General features: G+C 40.8%; 1 non-coding gene across 1 annotated transcript; it reads right to left on the bottom strand.

The window, feature by feature from the left end:
• Positions 1 to 2,437: 2,437 nt before the first annotated feature.
• TRNAG-GCC (transfer RNA glycine (anticodon GCC)) lies at positions 2,438 to 2,509 on the bottom strand. Its single transcript has one exon. It is a non-coding gene; the product is annotated as a tRNA-Gly (tRNA).
• Positions 2,510 to 10,361: the final 7,852 nt, after the last annotated feature.

Here is a 10,361-nt window from a genome sequence, read left to right on the forward strand (position 1 = left end):
TACCTAGTTATCTATCCAGCTATTAATGATCTATGTTCATTGTACTCTTTCTGTATTGACTTCTACCTTTTAGAACTCTCCCCCACCCTGCACAGTTACACTTAATTTTTTTACTGTATCCTCCTCTCATTCTACTTATTCATGTGATTATCTTCTGAAACATCCTTTCTAAACTGATTTCCTTCCTCCCTCCCTGCTTCCCCTCCCTGCCTTCCTTATTTCCTTCCCTGCTTCTCTCCCTTCTTCCATTTTTTAAAATAATGTTTTGACTTATTTATTTGGCTGCACTGGATCGTAGTTGTGGCATGTGGGATCTAGTTCCTTGACCAGGGATCAAACCCAGGAGTGCAGAATCTTAGCCCCTGGACCACCAGGAAAGTTCCTCTTCTTCCTTCTTCAAGTTTTTACTGGCTCCTTTTTAAACTTCTCTTTCTCCCCCACCCCGCCCCCTTCTCTCCTTCCTTTATGCTGTCTTTACTGGATTGTCCTTTTAAAGTTCCACCTGCCTAAACCTGTGCACTTATCTTCCTTGCTATGTACCTATCAATCACCCTCATTTTACTGTATTTTTATTGACTTAAAAAATGTCATTCTCCTCTTTCCCAACTGTACCTGAGTCTCTTCCTTTTAAACCTCTTCTTTCCTAATTCCTAATTCCTTTCCTTCTTCTATTCCTGGCTGTGTCTCTCTAGCTCTCCCTTTCACTGTGTCTCTATTCTTTGTCTGCTGGCTGCCTGCATCCCTCCTTTCCTTTCTGTCTCCCTCCCTGACCATACATCCCTCCCTTACCCCTTCTTCTCTCCTTTCTCCCTCCCTCTCTCCTTCCTTCTGCTTTTCCTGTTTTCTGACTTGCTTTTTTAATTTTAAAAATGTCTATAATAATCTCTGTATATACATGTTTATTTAATTTTCTTTTGTGACTCACTTCTTTTTAAATTCCCCTTCCCCACCTAGTGTGCTAATTTTCTCACTGGGTCCTCTTTTTCAATCTCCTCTCCCTATTTCAATCATTCTTTTGTTCTCTTTGTCTCCTTTATTTTCTTCTTCTTTTCTAACTCACTCCTAGCATCTTAACTTCTTTCTTTTCTTTTGTCCCCTCCCTTCTTTCTTTGTTTTATTTCCCATGTCTCTTTCTCATTCCCTTCCTTTCACACTCTATTTGTTTCCTTTGCCTCCATGTATGGATGCATTCTTTTCTTTTCTTTTTGCTTGATTTTACTGTATTTTTACAGGGACCTGTTTTTACACTTTTGTTTTCTTCTCATCTTTCTCTTTTCAATACTATCTTTCTCTATTATCTTTCTTACTTGGCTTCTTTTAAAATTATACTCTATTTTCTATCTGTTTATCTATCTTTTACTGTCTTCTTCAACAACTTCTCTTTAAATCTCTCATCCCTATAGTCCTACTTGAGTTTCTTACTGACTCCATCTTTTCAAGCTTCTCTCACTTTCAAACTTTTTCTCCTTTTACTTTCTCCTACGAACTCATTCTATTTCAATTTGCCTGCCTGCTCTCCTTCCCTCCATCCCTTCTACCCACCTTCTTTTACTCCATTTTTCTTCCTGCCTGCTGCTTTTCATTTTTTGCTCAGTTTTTCTTTTTTTTTATAGCTTTTTTTTTAAACTGGTACTTCCTATTTATACTCTGTTCTGTCCATCTGACTGCCTGCTACCATACTATAAATCATCTATTTTTCCATCTATATATTAGGGTCTTTAAAAAATTATTCCTTCTCGTCTTTGAATCTCTTTCACTTGTACAGACCGTTATACTTGATTTTTTTTTTCCTACTGGCTACTCCTTTTCACACATTTTCATGCTCATCTTTAATCTCTTACCTTTTCCTTTCTGAATGACTTGTCCTTTTCTTATTTTTTCCTCATATTCATCCTCTTTTCCTTCCATTTTCCATCCTTTCCTCCCCCTCCCTTTCCTTCCTTCCTTTCCTCCTCTCTCTCTCCATTCCTTCTTTCCTTTCTGTGTATCTATCACTCCCTTTTTTCACTGTGTCTTTCTTCTCTTTTCCTGTCTTCATTCCCTCCCTCCCCCCTCTCTATGTCTCTCGATGACTTTCTCTCACTCTCTCTGGCTTTTCTGTCTTCTTTGCCTGCTGGCCTGCAAGCCCCTTTTCTCCCTCCTTCCTGCTCCTTCCTCTTTGCTCCTCCCCACTGCTTCTCTCCTCCTCTTTCTTCCTATATTCTTCTCACTTTCCAGCCACCCTCTTTTCCTTTGTCCTTCATTACTTTTCTCCTTCTTATCTTTCTCCCATAACAGCCTGTTCCCTCTGTCATAGCAGCCTCTCTGAAAGTGAAGTCGCTCAGTCATGTCCAACTCTTTGCGACCGCATGGACTGTAGCCCACCAGGCTCCTCTGTCCATGGGATTCTCCAGGCAAGAATACTGGAGTGGGTTGCCATTTCCTTCTCCAGGGGATCTTCCCAACCCAGGGATCAAACCTGGGTCTCCTGCATGGCAGGCAGACGCTTTATCCTCTGAGCCACCAGGGAAGCCCTCTACTCCTTCACTTTCTTCCTTCTCCTCTCAGTGTCTCCAGTGTTTAAACACACTCTTCTTTACTTCTTCTCTCTTTTCTTTTCTGTATTGTCTTTTTTTATTGGCTTCTTTTTAAAGTCCTACCTATACCTATGTGTTTATCTAGGCATCAAATCATCTATCTTCATTTTACTGTATTTTTTTTATTGGTTTTTATACTTTAGCTGTACCTCAGCAACACACCACATAGAATTTTACTTGATTTTCTTACTGCTTCATTTAAAACTGTTCTCTCTTCTCTTCCGCCCGCCCCCCCCCACAACGTTCCTTCTATTCTTTTTGCACTGTGGCTCAGATCATGAACTCCTTATTGCCAAATTCAGACTTAAACTGAAGATACTAGAGAAAACCACTAGACCATTCAGGTATAACCTAAATCAAATCACTTACGATTATACAGTGGAAGTGAGAAATAGATTTAAAGGACTAGATCTAATAGACAGAGTGCCTGATGAACTATGGAATGAGGTTCGTGACATTGTACAGGAGGCAGTGATCAAGACCATCTCCCAGAAAAAGTGCCAAAAAGCAAAATGGCTGTCTGAGGAGGCCTTACAAATAGCTATGAAAAGAAGAGAAGCCAAAAGAAAAGGAGGAAAGGAAAGATAAACCCATTTGAATGCAGAGTTCCAAAGAATAGCAAGGAGAGATAAGAAAGCCTTCCTCAGTGATCAATGCAAAGAAATAGAGGAAAACAATAGAATGGGAAAGACTAGAGATCTCAAGAAAATTAGAGATGTCAAGGGAACATTTCATGCAAAGATGGGCTCAAAAAAGGACAGAAATGGTATGGACCTAACAGAAGCAGAAGATATTAAGAAGAGGTGGCAAGACACAGAACTATACAAAAAAGATCTTCATGACCCAGATAACCACAATGGTGTGATTGCACACCTAGAGCCAGACACCCTGGAATGTGAAGTCAAGTGGGCCTTAGGATGCATTACTACGAACAAAGCTAGTGGAGGTGATGGAATTCCAGCTGAGCTATTTCAAATTCTACAAGATGATGCTGTGAAAGTGCTGCACTCAATATGCCAGCAAATTTGGAAAACTCAGCAGTGGCCACAGGACTGGAAAAGGTCAGTTTTCATTCCAATGCCAAAGAAAGGCAAAGCAAAAGAATGCCCAAACTGCTGCACAATTGCACTCATCTCGCATGCTAGTAAGGTAATGCTCAAAATTCTCCAAGCCAGGCTTCAACAGTACATGAACCGTGAACTTCCAGATGTTCAAGCTGGATTTAGAAAAGGCAGAGGAACCAGAGATCAAATTGACAACATGCGCTGGATCATCGAAAAAGCGAAAGAGTTCCAGAAAAACATCTATTTCTGCTTTATTGACTATGCCAAAGCCTTTGACTGTGTGGATCACAACAAACTGGAACATGCTTAATGAGATGGGAATACCAGACCACCTGACCTGCATCTTGAGAAACCTATATGCAGGTCAGGAAGCAACAGTTAGAACTGGACATGGAACAACAGACTGGTTCCAAATAGGAAAAGGAGTACATTAAGGCTGTATACTGTCATCCTGCTTATTTAACTTAAATGCAGAGAAATGCTGGGCTGGAAGAAGCACAAGCTGGAATCAAGACTGCTGGGAAAAATATCAATAACCTCAGATATTCAGATGACACCACCCTTATGGCAGAAAGTGAAGAAGAACTAAAGAGCCTCTTGATGAAAGTGAAAGAGGAGTGTGAACAGTTGCCTTAATGCTCAACATTCAAAAAACTAAGATCAAGGCATCTGGTCCCATCACTTCATGGCAAATAGATGGGGAAACAGTGGAAACAGTGGCTGACTTTATTTTTCTGGGCTCCAAAATCACTGCAGATGGTGACTGCAGCCATGAAATTAAGACTCTTACTCCTTGGAAGAAAAGTTATGACCAACATAGACAGCACATTAAAAAGCAGAGACATGACTTTGTCAATAAAGGTGTGTCTAGTCAAGGCTATGGTTTTTCCAGTGGTCATGTATGGATGTGAGAGTTGGACTATAAAGAAAGCTGAGAACCCAAGAGTTGATGCTATTGAACTGTGGTGTTGCAAAAGACTCTTGAGAGTCCCTTGGACTGCAAGGAGATCCAACCAGTCCATCCTAAAGGAAATCAGTCCTGAGTGTTCACTGGAAGGACTGATGTTGAAACTGAAACTCCAATACTTTGGCCACCTGATGGGAAGAACTGACTCATTTCAGAAGACCCTGATGCTGGGAAAGATTGAAGGCAGGTGGAGAAGGGGACAACAGAGGATGAGATGGTTAGGTGGCATCACCGACTCAATGGAGATGAGTTTGAGTAGACTCCAGGAGTTGGTGATAGACAGGGAGGCCTGGCATGCTGTGGTTCATGGGGTTGCGAAGTCAGACATGACTGAGTGACTGAACTGAACTGACTGTCATTTTTAGTCCATGTCTATCTATCAATCATCTACCTTTATTTTACTATATTTTTAAACTGATTTGCTCTTCCCCATTTATACTTTGCTCACTTACTCTTTAAGCTTTTTTCTCTCTTCTTCCATCTCTCTTTTCTGTCCTAACTTTTTCACTGGCTTTTCCTCTTTAGAGTCTTATCTGTATATCTACTATCTAGATTTCAAGTCATCCTCATCTCTCTTTTTCAGTGACATTTCAAAACTTCCCCCACCCACATTGCACTTGATTTTCTTACTTGCTCCTTTTTCAATTCTTTCTCTTCTTATTTTACTTTTTCTGTCCCATTTACTCTTTTACTGTCCTATTCATTTTAAACTTGTTTTTTTTTCCTTGTCCTTCTTTTTGTTTTTATTCCTTTTGTCTGTTTTTACTTGCTCATTCACTGTGTCTCTGTTTTGTTGCCTTCCATCCCTCCCACCCCTCTCTCTAGCTTCTCTTCCTCACTTCCTTTGTCTCTCCTTCCTCCCTCCTGTCTTCTTTTTTTTTAACTTGCTTTTAATGGACACTTCTTCTTAAACTTTTGTCTTTTACCTCTCACCCATCCTGTTTAGTCTACAGTCTTTTTCCCCTCCGAGTGCTAAATCACTTCAGTGGTATCTGACTCTTTATGACCCCATGAACTATAGGCTGCCAGGCTCCTCTGTATGTGAGATTCTCCAGGCCAGAATACTGGATGAGTTGCCATGCCCTTCTCCAGGGTATCTTCCCCACCCAGGGATTGAACTCAAGTCTCCTGTGGATCTGGCATTGCAAGCAGATTCTTTATTGCTAAAACAAAGCAAACCAAAAACAATACCCAGTTGTGGATGTGACTGGTGATGGAAGTAAAGTCTGATGTTGTAAAGAGCAGTATTGCATAGGAACACAGAATGTTAGGTCCATGAATCAAGGCAAATTATAGGTGTCAAATGGGAAATGGCAAGAGTGAACATCAACATTTTAGGAATCACCAAACTAAAGTGGACTGGAATGGGTGAATTTAACTCAGATGACCATTATATCTACTGCTGCGGGCAAGAATCCCTTAAAAGAAATGGAGTAGCCATCAGAGACAACAAAAGAGCCTGAAATGCAGTACTTGGATGCAATCTCATAAATGACAGAATGATTTCTGTTCGTTTCCAGGGCAAACCATTCAATCACAGTAATCCAAGTCTATGCCCCGACCAGTAATGCTGAAGAAGCTGAAGTTGAACGGTTCTATGAAGACCTACAAGACCTTCTAGAACTAACACCCCCAAAAGATGTCCATCTCACTATAGCGGACTGGGATGCAAAAATAGGAAGTCAAGAAACACCTGGAGTAACAGGCAAATTTGACCTTGGAGTACAAAATTAAACAGGGCAAAGGCTAATAGAGTTTTGCCAAGAGAACGCACTGGTCATAGCAAACACTCTCTTCCAACAACACAAGAGAAGACTCTACACGTGGACATCACCAGATGGTCAATACCGAAATCAGATTGATTATATTCTTTGCAGCCAAAGATGGAGAAGCTCTATACAGTCAGCAAAAACAAGACCGGGAGCTGACTGTGGCTCAGATCATGAACTCCTTGTTGCCAAATTCAGACTTAAATTGAAGAAAGTAGGGAAAATCACTAGAGAAGGCAATGGCATCCCACTCCAGTACTCTTGCCTGGCAAATCCCATGGACGGAGGAGCCTGGTAGGCTGCAGTCCATGGGGTCACTAGGAGTCGGACACGACTGAGTGACTTCACTTTCACTTTTCACTTTCATGCATTGGAGAAGGAAATGGCAACCCACCCCAGTGTTGTTGCCTGGAGAATCCCAGGGACGGGGGAGCCTGGTGGGCTGCCGTCTCTGGGGTCGCACAGAGTCGGACACGACTGAAGTGACTTAGCAGCAGCAGCAGCAGGGAAAACCACTAGACCATTCAAGTATGACCTAAATCAAATCCCTACAAGTGAGAAATAGCTTCAAGGGATTAGGTCTGATAGAGTGCCTGAAGAACTATGGACAGATGTTCGTGACATTGTACAGGAGACAAGGATCAAGACCATCACCAAGAAAAAGAAATGCAAAAAGGAAAAATGGTTGTCTGAGCAGACCTTACAAATAGCTATGAAAAGAAAAGAAGTGAAAGGCAAAGGAAAAATGAAAGATACACCCATTTGAATGCAGAGTTCCAAAGAACAGCGAAGAGAGAGAAGAAAGCCTTCTTCAGTGATCAATGCAAAGAGGAAAACAATAGAATGGGAAAGACTAGAGATCTCTTCAAGAAAATAAGAGATACCAAGGGAACATTTCATGCAAAGATGGGCTCAAAAAAGGACAAAAATGGTATGGACCTAACAGAAGCAGAAGAAATTAAGATGAAGTGGTAAGAATACACAGAACTATATAAAAAGGTCTTCATGACCCAGATAACAATGGTAGTGTGACTGCTCACCTAGAGCCAGACACCCTGGAGTGCGAAGTCAAGTGGGCCTTAGGATGCATTACTACGAACAAAGCTAGTGGAGGTGATGGAATTCCAGTTGAGCTATTTCAAATCCTACAAGATGCTGCTGTGAAAGTGCTGCACTCAATATGCCAGCAAATTTGGAAAACTCAGCAGTGGCCACAGGACTGGAAAAGGTCAGTTTTCATTCCAATGCCAAAGAAAGGCAATGCCAAAGAATGCCCAAACTGCTGCACAATTGCACTCATCTCGCATGCTAGCAAAGTAATGCTCAAAATTCTCCAAGCCAGGCTTCAACACTACGTGAACTGTGAACTTCCAGATGTTCAAGCTGAATTTAGAAAAGGCAGAGGAACCAGAGACTAAATTGCCAACATGCACTGGATTACTGAAAAAGCAACAAAGTTCCAGAAAAACATCTATTTCTGCTTTATTGACTATGCCAAAGCCTTTGACTGTGTGGATCACAACAAACTGTGGAACATCCTTAAAGAGATGCTAATACCAGACCACCTTACCTGCCTCCTGAGAAATCTGTATGCAGGTTAGGAAGCAACAGTTAGAACTGGACATGGAACAACAGACTGGTTCCAAATAGGAGAAGGAGTACGTTAAGGCTGTATATTGTCACCCTGCTTATTTAACTCATATGCAGAATACATCATGAGAAACACTGGACTGGATGAAGCACAAGCTGGAATCAAGATTGCTGGGAGAAATATCAATAACCTCAGATATTCAGATGACACCACCCTTATGGCAGAAAGTGAAGAAGAACTAAAGAGCGTCTTGATGGAAAGTGAAAGAGGAGAGTGAAAAAGTTGGCTTACAAGTCAACATTCAGAAAACTAAGATCATGGCATCTGGTCCTATCACTACATGGCTAATAGATGGCGAAACAGTTGAAACAGTGACAGACTTTATTTTTCTGGGCTCCAAAATCACTGCAGATGTTGAGTGTAGCCATGAAATTAAAAGACACTTGCTTCTTGGAAGAAAAGTTATGACCAACCTAGACAGCATATTAAAAAGCAGACATTACTTCGCCAACAAAGGTCTGTCTAATCAAAACTATCGTTTTTCCAGTAGTCATGTATGGATGTGAGAGCTGGACTCTATAAAGAAAGATGAGTGCTGAAGAATTGTTCCTTTTGAACTGTGGTGTTGCAAAAGATTCTTGAGAGTCCCTTGGACTGCAAAGAGATCCAACCAGTCCATCCTAAAGGAAATCAGTCCTGTATTCATTGGATGGACTGATGTTGAAGCTGAAACTCCAATACTTTGGACACCTGATGCGAGGAACTGACTCACTGGAAAAAACCCTGATGCTGGGAAAGATTGAAGGCAGGAGAAGAAGGGGACGACAAATAAGATAGTTGGATGGCATCCCCCACTCAATGGACATGAGTTTGAGTAAACTCTGGGAGTCGGTGATGGACAGTGAGGCCTGGTGTGCTGCATTCCATGGGGTCCCAAAGAGCTGGACACGACTGAGCAACTGAACTGAACTGAAGCCACCAGGGAAGCCCCCTCGGAAGTCTCCTTTTTAAACAGCCCTCTTCCCCAATTGGTACTTGAATTTTTTACTTACTCTTTCTTTTCAAGCCTCTTATACAATCACATTCCCTCTTTTTATTTTACTGTTTCCTACTGTTCCATCCTTTAAACATTTACCTTCTTTTTCTTTCTTTGTTTCCTGATTTAATTCTGTTTTTTACTTGCTGCCTTTCATCCTTTTGCTTTACATTTTTTGTCTTCCCTCCTCCCTCCTTCACCCTTCCCTGGCACTTTCCCCATCCCTCTCACTCCTTTTAAACCCACTTTTAAGGGCTCTTCTTCTGAAACATTTCTTTCTTTCTCTCATCTGCTATCTTGCTTTGTACTTTCGTTTCTGGGTTACTCTTTTTAAAACTATTTATTTATTTGGCTGTAGCAGATCTTGGTTGTAGCATGTGGCATCTTTGGTCTTTGTTGCAGCGTGTGAGATCTTTAGTTGTGGTATGCAAACTCTTAGTTGTGGCATGTACATCTACTTCCCTGACCAGGGATTGAACCGGGCCCCTTGTATTTGAAGCACAGAGTTCTAACCATTGGACCACCAGGAAAGCCCTCTGGGTTATTCTTTTAAAAGTTGGTTCTACCTATCTATTATCTATCATGTTTTATAGGTTTTTTTTTAATTCCTCTGACTCCTTTTGAAGTCTCTCTCTCACACAGTCACATTCTCTCTTCATTTTATTTTTTCCTATAACTTATTCATTAAATTTTTTCTTTCCTTTTCTCCTTTATTCCCGTTTTTAATAGCTCCTTCTCATGCCTTTTCTTTTGCTTTCTCTTTTCTTTGTCTGCCTGTATGCCTGCCTTCTTCCCTTTCTTTCTTCCTATTTTATTCTCTTTTTACAGGCTTCTCTTTTCAAACTGCTTTCCTTCTCCCTTTCTCTCTTCCTTCCTTTTATTTTTTTTTGTCCTGCCTTTTTTACTGGCTCCTATTTTATAAACTCACCCTATTTACTTCTTTTCTATATTTCTTTCCTCTCTCTTTCTCTGTCCCTTCTCTCTTTCATCCATGGTTTCTCTATGTTCCTGTACTGCTTTTCTTACTGGCTACTGGCTCTTCCTTTTTGAAGTATGTTCATATTTTCTGCCTTCCATCTATGCATCTTCCCTCCCCTTCCATCTTCCCCTCCCCCCTTATTTAATGCTAGTCTTCTGTAACTTTTGAAATCCTTCTCTTTCCTTATTGTACCATACTTTTTCTCTCCCTTTTGTTCTGTGTCTCTGTTTCTCCTCTTTACATTTCATTCTTTGCCTTTTTTATCTTTTCATTTTTTGTTTTATTTTCTTTTACTGACTTTTTAACTTCCTCCTTCTTAATATTAATATTTTCCTTTTCCACTATTCTCCCTCTCCTACTGGATCCTTTTATTCCATTC

The sequence above is a fragment of the Capricornis sumatraensis genome, chromosome X (assembly GCF_032405125.1).
Source record: "Capricornis sumatraensis isolate serow.1 chromosome X, serow.2, whole genome shotgun sequence".
NCBI lineage: Eukaryota > Metazoa > Chordata > Mammalia > Artiodactyla > Bovidae > Capricornis > Capricornis sumatraensis.